This window comes from Schistocerca piceifrons, chromosome 2 (genome assembly GCF_021461385.2).
Source record: "Schistocerca piceifrons isolate TAMUIC-IGC-003096 chromosome 2, iqSchPice1.1, whole genome shotgun sequence".
In the NCBI taxonomy this organism is placed as follows: domain Eukaryota; kingdom Metazoa; phylum Arthropoda; class Insecta; order Orthoptera; family Acrididae; genus Schistocerca; species Schistocerca piceifrons.
Window position 1 is genome coordinate 834,272,688 of NC_060139.1, and position 12,486 is coordinate 834,285,173.

Sequence of the window (12,486 nt, forward strand, 5' to 3'; positions counted from 1 at the left end):
CTCGGCAGATGGCTTCATCCTCTATGCAGTGTTCTCTTCTAGATGTCTGCAAAATTTTTATTACGAAGAATGTGAACGGCGGTCTTTGCAAAGTAGTATCTGCTGGATTCGAAAATGAAATCAGTTATTGGCTATCAAACTCTGTTTTTTTTTCTTTTTATGACAAACTATCATCTTGTATCGGAATCCTTGAAAACGCTACATATCGGTTATTCTTCTGTGGCTTAAACTGATTTACAGATTTCATTGTTGAAAAATAATGTAAGTATGTACAAAGAATTGCCAGACATGACGCTCGGTTCAGAAACTAACTCCAGGAAATGAAGGTGGTGTAGTACCGTTGTCGGTGAGTCAAGTTTCTGCATGGAGGATCACGTTATGGTTGTTGCCAATTGCATCTCAGCATTGGAAGCTGACAACTGCTGTGACTGCTTGTCATTCTCAATTCGTGGAGTTTTTGGGTTTTCATTGTTGAAAAATAATGTAAGTATGTACAAAGAATTGCCAGACATGACTCTCGGTTCAGAAACTAACTCCAGGAAATGAAGGTGGTGTAGCGCCGTTGTCGGTGAGTCAAGTTTCTACATGGAGGATCACGTTATGGTTGTTGCCAATTGCATCTCAGCATTGGAAGCTGACAACTGCTGTGACTGTTTGTCATTCTCAATTCGTGGAGTTTTTGGGTTTCTGTTTTGCTTTAACTGGTCAGAGGAAATGCCTCGCAACTGTGTGAAGAGTTAATACAAAATCTCAAAATCTGAATTTAATCCTCTTGTATATAAGTACTACGAACCTTATTTAGATTTTCAGGTTGGCGACCTGGGCAAGAATTACTCCTCTACCCACTCCCATCTCGTATTACATTCTTGACAAGGTGATTAAGAGCATCACATCACATGCCCTTTGCTGCTCCCGTTATTTGGAGAGAACCAACTGACCAAACAGCAAACTATTATTTTTGCATGACAAAAAGAGATGCAATCATCCGGAAAACAAGGAAAACTGTACAGTACGGAATAAGGCACGTATGTCACAGTGAAGAATTACTGACACACATGCTCGTGAGAATGGTGCAGTGAGTGAAAACGAATGTAGTGACGAATAGGCAGAAGACAGCAGGGGAGATATACACGACGACCCAACGTTTCAAGACACTACAAAGGAAATAATCCACAATTCTTATCTCATGTACGTCTCAACGATCTGGTTACTGATTTAAATTTAACGAAATAATCTTATACTTCTTCACGGTACGAAAGTATTTATCGTGATGGCCATGCTGTTCTTTCTGAATATCTGCGTGGAAGATGACATCGTTTTCTGTAATGACTACCTTAGCGCCCGCTGCTTCACTCGCGTAGACTGTATGGTATACATAGATTTTTCTCTTTAACCAAATTTTTATGTTGTTTGTATTTTGCAACACCTTCTGAACTTATGCTAGTAAGGCCATAAAAGCATCATATTTTCCGAATGTATTTCTGATCTTAAAGCAATTCTGGTAACTGAAATGCCAGGTTTTCGTCAATCGCGTCTTTTTGCTTTTTGTGGAGATATTTCCAACGAAACTTTCACACCCTAACACACTTTTCTTTATATATAACCGAGAAGTAAAATATCGGTTTTCATAGATTCAGTTTTTTAAACATAACGGAACATTTTCTTAAAAATTTGCATCCCCTATTTCACCCCCTTGGGTACTGAATTTCCAAAAATAATGAAATACGGATTTTTTATTTCTGACAGAAAAGCTAAATACAAATTTTCATAGATTCAGTTTTGAAAATGCTTTCAAACTGAAATAATTTCACAAAACTTTTCATCCCCTATTACAATTCTTAGGGGGTTGAATTTCAAAAAACTCTGAAGGTGCATTTTTTTAATTTCTAACTGGGAAGACAAATACCAATTTTCATATATGTAGCTTCAAAAATGCTTTAATAATTCTTTAATAATGATTTATTGTAAAAAAAAAACAATCTTTCACCGACTATCATACCCCCTAAGTGGTTGAATATCCAAAAAAGCTGAAAGACGTATTTTTAAATTTCTGACTGAGAAACCAAATACCAATTTCAGTTGTTCTACCTTCAAAACACTGACACGGTTTCAAAAAGCCTTTCATCCCCTATTTCATCCCTATAGGAGTGGAATTTCGAAAAATCCCATCTTAAAGGACGCCTACAATAAGAGATCAACTCTCTCTCCAAATTTCAAGTGTCAATCCTTAGCTTTTTGGGTTGGTGATGATGGCCGTATTTCACCCCTTAGGTGTTGTTCCGAAAACAGCGAAACATTAATTTTTTTTTGTTTCTAATCGAGAAGTCAAATACCACTTTTCAATGATTTACCTTAAAAAACGTTTTCAGAAAAATGTTTTTCAGAAAACATTTCCCCCTCTATTTTACCCATTAGGGCTTGAATTTCAAAAAAACAACGAAATGTTTATTTTTTTATTTCTAACAGAGAAACCAAATACAACTTTTCATAGAGTTAGCTTCCGAAATTCTTGCATAATTAAATATTTCCATCAAGAATTTCGTTCCCCTTTTCACGTCCTTAGTGGCTGAATTTCCAAAACCAGTGAAACACCTTTTTTTTTATTTCTAACCGAAAATTCAGATTCAGTTTTCAATAGATTTGTCTTTAAAAATGTTTTCACAATGAAATGTTTTCATAAAACATTTCATCCCCTATTTCACCCTCTTAGCTGTTGAATTTCCAAAAACACTGTGTGACGTACTTTTTATACTTGTAACCGAAAAGTCAGACACCAATTTTCATAGATGTAGCTTCAAAAATACTGTAGTAGTTCTTTAATAAAGATGTATTAAAAAAATCTTTCATCCACTACTTCACTCCCACAAGGACTGAATTTCCGAAAATGCCGAAATCTTATTTTTTTTTATTTTCTAGCGAAGAAACCAAATACCAATTTTCGTAGTTCTAGCTGGAAAACTGCCTTAATAGCGACATATTTTCACAAAGCATTTCATCCCCTATTTCACCCGCATAGCGTTGGAATAGAGAGAAATCCCTTCTTAAACGAAGACTATAGTATAAGATCAGCACTCTCTGCAAATTTTAAGTTTGGGCTGGGCGGTGATGAGTCAGTCAGTCCAGACACTGCCTTTTATATAAAGAGATAACAAGGCCGTTATGGAGACTCTTGACCATAATTTCAGTATGAGTGAGTGACGCTTGTTCACATATTTCAGCAACGTTCGTCTGAACGCAGTACTTTTCTCTCTCTACAACTCTACAGTTCGCCCCCCCTCCCCCTCTCTCACTCTCTCTCTCACACACACACACACACACACACAAACACACACACACACACACACACACGTCCCACCATTACCAACCTGAAATCCTTGATGTTCCAGAATGTCTCTTGTCAAACGATCCCATCTTTTAGTCATGTTGCAATAAATCTAGGGCTATTCGAAAAGTAAGTTCCAATTGATTGCGAAATTGAAACCACTGTGACAATCAGAAATATTTTATCTGCAACAGTTAGCTACAGCTTCCAGCCACTGCTCTACATAATCACCACTCCGACATAGACATTTGTCGTAGCGTTGTACCAGCTTTCTAATACCCTCGTCATAGAAGGCAGCCGCCTGTGCGACGCGCCAATTCTCTACCCTCATCTATAGCTCGTTGTCTGTGCGAAAATGTTGTCTTCATAGCCACTAATTAATGTGAACTGAGATGAAACACAGAGGGAGCCAATTACCGGCTGTTGTGCGGGTGACCAAACACTTCCCATCGAAAACGCTGCACGAGCATTTTCATTGCCCCAGCAGTTTGCAACCGAGAATTGTCACGAAGTAGGAACCGTATGACAGTTCTGTAATCTGGGTTGCATAACATCAGGCGAAATCTCTCACCAGGACCTCATACTTGGCGGGAGACACTATTTTCTACGCATCTTTATGTGCTCACCATGCGCTCAGAACTGAAAGAGCGAAATGATGCAACCGACAGGCATACTAGAGACACTGGCTAACACATATGTAGAAAGCTTTCTTAGATTTTCACAGTGGTTTCCATTTCTTGACCGATAGGAACTTACTTTCCGAATATCTCTCGTATCTTTTTTCCCAATTCTGTTCAGTGCCTCTTCATCAGTTACTCGACCTTTCCATCTAATACTTAGCATTCTTCGGGTAAGCTACATACCAAAAGCGTCTTTTCTCTTCTCGTCTGTTTGTTGTTCTCGTTTCTCGTCTGTACGAGTTCACACTACAGACAAATAACTTCTTGTTTTCGGAAACGCTTTCCTTGCTATTCCCAGTCTGCATTTGATAATCCTTCTGCTTCGACCAGCAACAGTTATTTTGCTGCCCAAGCAACAAAACTCATCTACTAATTTTAGTTTCCCTCTCCTAATCTAATTCCCCAGCGTCGCCTAGTTTAATTCGACTAAATTCCATTACAGCTGTTTTAATTTTCTTGAAGTTCATCTCATAACCTTTTATCAACACACTATCCATTCCGATCAACTACTTTTCCATATTTCAGAGTTTTTATTACTTACAACTGAAGTTTAATTAACTTTCCAAATTTGTTTTACTCCTTTACTGTTTTCTCAATGTACACATTAAATATGGGGGATGGACTACAACCCTTTTCACTACTGCTTCTCTTTCATATTCTTTGACTCCTACAATTATGGTCTAATTGTACAAGTTGTAGATAATTTTTCGCCCTCTCTTTTCTATCCCTGCTATTTTCAGAATTTTAACGAGTGGAGTCCAGTCGGCATTGTAATAAGCATTTGTTAATCTACGAATGCTATAAAGGTAGGTTTGCCCTTCTATCCTCTAAGTCGTGCGGTCTGTAGTGACTCATGCGTTCCTGGATTTCTATACCCACTTCTTCATAGATACTCCGCAAGCCACCGTATGGTGCGTGGCGGAGGATATCCTGTACCACTACCAGACGTTTCCTTTCCTGTTCCACTCGAAAATAGAGCGAGGGAAAAACCACTGTCTATATGCCTCCGTATGAACCTTAATTTCTCGAATCTTATCTTCGGGTTCTTAAGCGCAATGTATGTTGGCGGCAGTACAATCGTTTGGCAGTCAATTCCTAAATTTTCTCAACAGCGCCTTCCCTGCAGGGATTCCCTTTTGAGTTCCTGCAGGATCTCCGTAACACTTACGTGTTGTTCTGACCTACCGGTAATAAATCTAGCAGCTCGCCTCTGAATTGCTTCGCTGTCTTCCTTCAATCCCACCTGGAACGGATCCCAAACATTCGAACAGTACTCAAGAATGCGTCGCACCACCGTCCTATATGCTGTCTCCTTGACAATTGAAGAACTCTTTCCTAAAATTTTCGCAGTAAACCGAAATCGACCATTCGCATTCCCTACCACAGTTCTAACATGTCCAAACGAACTTCGGAATAACCTAAAATTCTTGAAAAGTAATGTATTCTAGAATAGCTTCACACCTTTGTAAAAATAAAGTTTTAACAAAATGTCAGTTTGGTTTCCAGAAAGGTTTTTCAACGGAAAATGCTATATATACTCTCACTAATGAAATATTAAATGCTCTGAATAACCAGAAGTCACCCGTTGGGATTTTCTGTCATCTCTCAAAGGCTTTTGACTGTATTAATCATGGAATATTTCTAGATAAGCTCAAGTACTGTAGTATGAATGGGACAGAGCTCAAATGGTTTAAATCATACCTAACTGGAAGAGTGCAGAAAGTTGAAATAAGCAGTTCACATAATATGTAAAAAACTGGTGATTTCTCAAACTGGGGAACAATCAAGAATGGGGTGCCGCAAGGTTCGGTCTTGGGTCCTCTGCTGTTCTTAATATGTATTAATGACTTGCCATTTTATATTCACGAAGATGCAAAGCTGGTACTTTTTGCCGATGATACAAGTATAGCTATCACACCCAACAGACAATAATTAACTGTTGAAATTGTAAACGATGTTTTTCAGAAAATCATTAAGTGGTTCTCTGCAAATGACAAACTTTGACAAAACACAGTACATACAGTTCCACACAGTAAATGGAATGACACCATTAATAAATATAGACTTCGATCAGAAATCGGTAACTAAGGTAGAATATTCAAAATTTCTGGGTGTTTGCATTGATGAGGCGTCGAACTGGAAAAAACACACTGAAGATCTGCTGAAACGTTTGAGTTCAGCTACTTATGCTATTAGGGTCATTGCAAATTTTGGCGATATACATCTCAGTAAATTAGCTTACCACGCCTATTTTCATTCTCTGCTTTCGTATGGCATCATATTCTGGGGTAACTCATCATTCTGTAAAAGAGTATTCATTGCACAAAGGCGTGTAATCAGAATAATTGCTGGAGCTCATCCAAGATCATCCTGCAGAAACTTATTTAAAGAGCTAGAGATCTTCACTGTAGTCTCACAATATATATATATTCACTTATGAAATTTGTTATCAACAATCCGAACGAATTCAAAAGTAATAGCAGTATACATGGCTACAACACTAGGCGAAATGATGATCTTCACAACTCAAGATTAAATCTAACTTTGGCTCTGGAGGGGGTAAATTATGCTGCCACAAAAGTCACTTACCTAATAGGATTAAAAGTCTGACAGAGAGCCATAAAGCATTTAAAAGGAAATTAAAAGAATTTCTTAATGGCAACTCCTTCTACTCATTAGATGAATTTTTGGATATAGTAAGTGGGTAATTTCCCCAACGCCCACAAAAAAAAGAATTAAAATATTAAGTGTCATGTAATATTTTGTGTAATGTAATATCTCGTATGGACACCTTTTGTTAACCTGACACGTTCCACATCATTACGAAGTGTCGTATTCATGACCTATGGAACAAATACTAGTCTAATCTAATCTAATCGGCACTGCAATATCGTATTTATCCGCCGACACCGGGAAAGCGAATTTCAAGTACAATGTATCGCCTGTACGGGAATATACATAATGGATGTACGATTACAGTTTGTAGACGCATGGTTGACGACATATGGAAGTTTGAGTCTTTGAAATACAATGCCTCGCAAGTATGGGAATAAACATAATGGGTGTCCGAGTACAGGTTGTAGAAGCCAAATAGTAAGGGGTTCGCTCTCGATAAGCGGCAAATCCGGGCAAGAGTTCCAGTCCGGGACAAATTTTCACTGTCGTCATTCCATTCTACAGCTGATGGTTGTCCATACTCGCAATTGCAAATACATTTAATGTATTTCAGAGCAGCTATAGTCGCCGGAGTGCCTGTTCCTTTGGACAAGCATTCATGTGCAAACGAACTTTGCATCAGATTTCGAATAACACAGGCAATGCAATATCTTATTACAGTAAAGCGTGTAACACGAAAATCCATATTCCCCACTCTTATCTCATATAACTTCTTGATCTGCTTTATTGAAAGGTACATCTGTATAACAATGCTCTTTGATGTAACATCTGAATGAATGTTTTATACCTTCATTTATTATCATTTATATAACTGTAATTAATCTATGGATGTAATTTTAAAAGCAATATTCTGTGAAAGAATAGAACACTTAAAACTTTACCTGTAATTCTGATTCTCGCGTATGGCAATTAGAATTTTAACGACGTAAAACTTTGAGGGAAGTCCCATCGCAATGAAACTGACTTGGCGGGAACAGAAAAGATGGATCTGGTGGTCCAACTGCAAGGGTCCTTTCTGGCAAGAGTCGATCAGCAGGTAGCACGCAAAGTGTTCGCATCTTGTGAGTGAAATGAGGTAAGAATAGCAGCAAGATTATTTTACATAGCCTCGGATGTGGAAGAAATTGGGCTCATTCTCATAGCATAAATTGGTTACCTCTGAAATACGAAAATACGACGCCAAAAAGAGAATTTTCTGAGCTTGTTATACAGCAAGAGCCATGGATACTTTTGCTGCCTTCTTTGAATAACCACAGAAGACTGACACTGCCACACCTTATAACTGCAAGGACCAGTTAAGGATTTTAATATTGAATAATATTTTTTTGTTCTGTAAACTTCGTGTTGAGTAATCATATTTTTTTCCTTAATCATTTATCTGGACGTGATCCTATCCCAAGTGCTACGATATTTCCGAATATTCTGTTTTATTGAACTGAAAAGCAGTTGTCTTTTTTCACTATAACTAATAATCTTCGCGTAGTAGTAAATTTCATAATTATTCAGTGGGTCTAATGTTTGAAGTAGTCCAGGTAGTTTCATAAAAGGATAATTAAAGTTTCAAAAAGAACAATCACAAACCGATTATCTAAAGTGTTTTAGTTCAATGGTGTTCTTATTGAAATCCCCGTACATTATTAAAGTTACATGAATAAAACTGGGATCAACCAGAATAGTTTACTAGCTACTAAACTTGTTTAAGAGAAACGTGTGACCTTTGCATAGACATTTGTCTGATGCCATCTAAAATCAGAAACATACCAAGGACTTAATAAATCCATGCCACAAAGAATGGCTAGTGTATTGCGTTACAAAAGTGAACCAACGCGTTACAAGGAGGTGTTCATAATATTTTGGCTCATCAGTGTACGTTAAGTACTTTGACTTGGTTTTTATATACTTGAAGGCGACGTGTTTAATTCAAGAAACAGCTTATTCCAGTGATCATAAGGTTCTTTTAAACTTTTTTGGGAAAAAGAAAGAAAGGTCAAATAATTTGTATAAAAGTAAGAACTAAAACAAATCAGAGAAACATTTTGTTGTGACCAGGGGAGACTTCTTTCGTCCGGCCACAGCTGTGGTTCTTTGGTTGTTCGACGGGGTGGCACATTAAACGAGAACACATGAAACATTAGTTCATTTTGTTACATAAATGGATAAAAGATGTACTTAACTTTGACACATTTCTTTGCCGGAGAAGTACTGGATAACTTATAACTGTCACGGACTAGCAAGTGTCACCCGAGGCAGTAAATAACAGACTGTTCTCGTGCTGTAGAATGTTCCACATTTAAATGAACAAGTCAATCAGAAACTTTTAACTATCACGTTCTTACTGCACTACGATGTTGTGTCCATCGGATGAGGTCACGAACTGAGGCAGAAGAGCTCTTGCCAGTGCGATACTATATTGACCTCAGTGTGAGGGTGCTGCAATGCTGAGGGGGAGAGGGGGGGATGGCGTGGTCTTCAGGAGCAATTGCGGATTGCAATGAACCCTCGCTAATGTCTGTGGTATCGATTTGCGTTGCCAACTTTGGTACGGCAATGCGCAATGCGATTTCTGTACGATGCGACACATTTGAGGTACCTTCGAATGACCCTTCAAATCAAGTATAGCAAATGAGCTACCGATTGAGAATTTAAAGTTCAATGTTTAACTTAGAATTTTAATGTGCTAGTGGATACTTATTTGGGGCGTTATGCAGACTGTGCAGTTTGCTGCTGTGAGGGGGCTACTGGTATGGACCGTCAAGCTGCTAAATATTTTACTGATAGAGTTACTATAGCTACACAAAACAAAAGAATTTCATTCTTCACATCATTTGCATCATTCAAAGGTGTATCAAATGTTTCTCTAATCTATTTTGTTTCTTACTTTTAGCCAAATCGTTCCACAAAATATCTGACATCGTTTTTCCAAATTTTTCAACAAAACATTAGATCGTTTTATTCCTTTCTTCTAATTTTCAAGTTTTATTCAGAAATCAGCAGTTTATTAAGTATTTCAGTTTTCAGATAAATCACTAATTAAATTTCTCTTAATTACCCTAATTGATTTCAAGCTATAAAATATTTTTTTCGGAACTAGACTGATTCTGGTCAATTTGATACCCCATGTGTCCGAGTCTTCGTTTGATTATGAAAATTCAAACAAAAATCCGTTGTGTGTGTTGTGGAGAGTATTTGTTTTCGCTCCACTCAAATACGTAGGTTGGAACTTAAATAGTGGCAACACTGCTATGGAGACACTATGCATTGGAATCTACTGTTGTCGCTGATAGCACACATTGCTGACATACCTACCTTCCCTCCGAGCAAATGGACTCTTCCGTCCCACGTCACCGGCGGCGCACAATAGAAGGAAACACAGTCACTTGTGAGCGAGCGGTCTAATGTAACGGTGTCACTATGTTTTCGAAACAGGAACAACGGAGTTGGATCATGATTGAATGTGCCAGAGGTCGTACAGCACGTCAGTGTCATCAAGGTCCTCAAGAGGCGTGCGGGAAATTGGTATTGCCGCACAGAACAGTGGCACGTTTGGGTAAAAGCCTTCAACGAAGGTCGAAAAACTGTGACAGACATGCATCGGGCAGGTCGTCCTAGCGTCTTTGAGGAAGAAGTGCATGTTGTTGCCGTCGTCTGTGGACAGCGATCGACGCCATATGATTCGTGAGCTCGCCCACGAAGCCGAATTAACGCGTGCGATCATGCTTCGCATCCTGAAGGAATGCCTGGGCATGAGAAAAATTGCATCACGATGGGTTCCGCGTGACTTGACGGAAATGCAGAAATGGATGCGTTACAACGCTGCTCAGACGCACTTGGAGCACTATGAGTGCGAAGGAGAGGCTTTCTTACGCTGTATCGTAACACTGGATGAGACATGCGCCACACGGTACGAGCCAAAACTGAAACACCAATCCAACGAATGGCGTCATTATGGGTTGCCGCGAAAGTGGAAAGTGCGTCAGAGCCCCAGTATGTTGAAAGTTTTGGCGATTCTCATCTACGACTGTGAATGTGTCATCTTAACGCATTACGTTCCTCCACGGCAGGCCGTCAATGTACAGTATTACTGTTCATTTTTGGAGTATCACCTGCGACCAGCTTTGCGAAAGATGGTGCGACAATTTCTGCGCAACCCACCCATCATTTTGCACGCAATGCGCGGGCACATACAGCGCAAGCTGTGGCTGCTCTGTTCGGTCGATGGGACTGGGAAGTTCTCTACCATCCACGATACTCCTCGGACTTAAGTCCTTGTGACTTTGATTTGATTCCGAAGATGAAGGAACCACTTCGTGGCGTTCGCTTCAGAATGGGTCCAGAGATTCGACAGGCAACAGGCCGCTCCATTCGTACCATCAACAGAACAGGCTTTGCTAACGGTGTACTACGCCTTCCACATCACTGGCAACGGGTTCTACACAGCGCTAGTGACTACTTTGAAGGACAGTAGCAGGTGCAAACGTGTAACTCTTTTGTATCGTTTGTGAATAAATACACTCCTGGAAATTGAAATAAGAACACCGTGAATTCATTGTCCCAGGAAGGGGACTCTTTATTGACACATTTCTGGGGTCAGATACATCACATGATCACACTGACAGAACCCCAGGCACATAGACACAGGCAACAGAGCATCCACAATGTCGGCACTAGTACAGTGTATACCCACCTTTCGCAGCAATGCAGGCTGCTATTCTCCCATGGAGACGATCGTAGAGATGCTGGATGTAGTCCTGTGGAACGGCTTGCCATGCCATTTCCACCTGGCGCCTCAGTTGGACCAGCGTTCGTGCTGGACGTGCAGACCGCGTGAGACGACGCTTCATCCAGTCCCAAACATGCTCAATGGGGGACAGATCCGGAGATCTTGCTGGCCAGGGTAGTTGACTTACACCTTCTAGAGCACGTTGGGTGGCACGGGATACATGCGGACGTGCATTGTCCTGTTGGAACAGCAAGTTCCCTTGCCGGTCTAGGAATGGTAGAACGATGGGTTCGGTGACGGTTTGGATGTACCGTGCACTATTCAGTGTCCCCTCGACGATCACCAGTGGTGTACGGCCAGTGTAGGAGATCGCTCCCCACACCATGATGCCGGGTGTTGGCCCTGTGTGCCTCGGTCGTATGCAGTCCTGATTGTGGCGCTCACCTGCACGGCGCCAAACACGCATACGACCATCATTGGCACCAAGGCAGAAGCGACTCTCATCGCTGAAGACGACACGTCTCCATTCGTCCCTCCATTCACGCCTGTCGCGACACCACTGGAGGCGGGCTGCACGATGTTGGGGCGTGAGCGGAAGACGGCCTAACGGTGTGCGGGACCGTAGCCCAGCTTCATGGAGACGGTTGCGAATGGTCCTCGCCGATACCCCAGGAGCAACAGTGTCCCTAATTTGCTGGGAAGTGGCGGTGCGGTCCCCTACGGCACTGCGTAGGATCCTATGGTCTTGGCGTGCATCCGTGCGTCCCTGCGGTCCGGTCCCAGGTCGACGGGCACGTGCACCTTTCGCCGACCACTGGCGACAACATCGATGTACTGTGGAGACCTCACGCCCCACGTATTGAGCAATTCGGCGGTACGTCCACCCGGCCTCCCGCATGCCCACTATACGCCCTCGCTCAAAGTCCGTCAACTGCACATACGGTTCACGTCCACGCTGTCGCGGCATGCTACCAGTGTTAAAGACTGCGATGGAGCTCCGTATGCCACGGCGAACTGGCTGACACTGACGGCGGCGGTGCACAAATGCTGCGCAGCTAGCGCCATTCGACGGCCAACACCGCGGTTCC

At 41.0% G+C, this 12,486-nt stretch overlaps 1 protein-coding gene across 1 annotated transcript in view; it reads right to left on the reverse strand.

The window, feature by feature from the left end:
- LOC124775908 (protein Wnt-11b-2-like) overlaps nucleotides 1-12,486 on the reverse strand; it is a 203,730-nt gene that overhangs the window by 91,489 nt on the left and 99,755 nt on the right. The window lies entirely within an intron of this gene.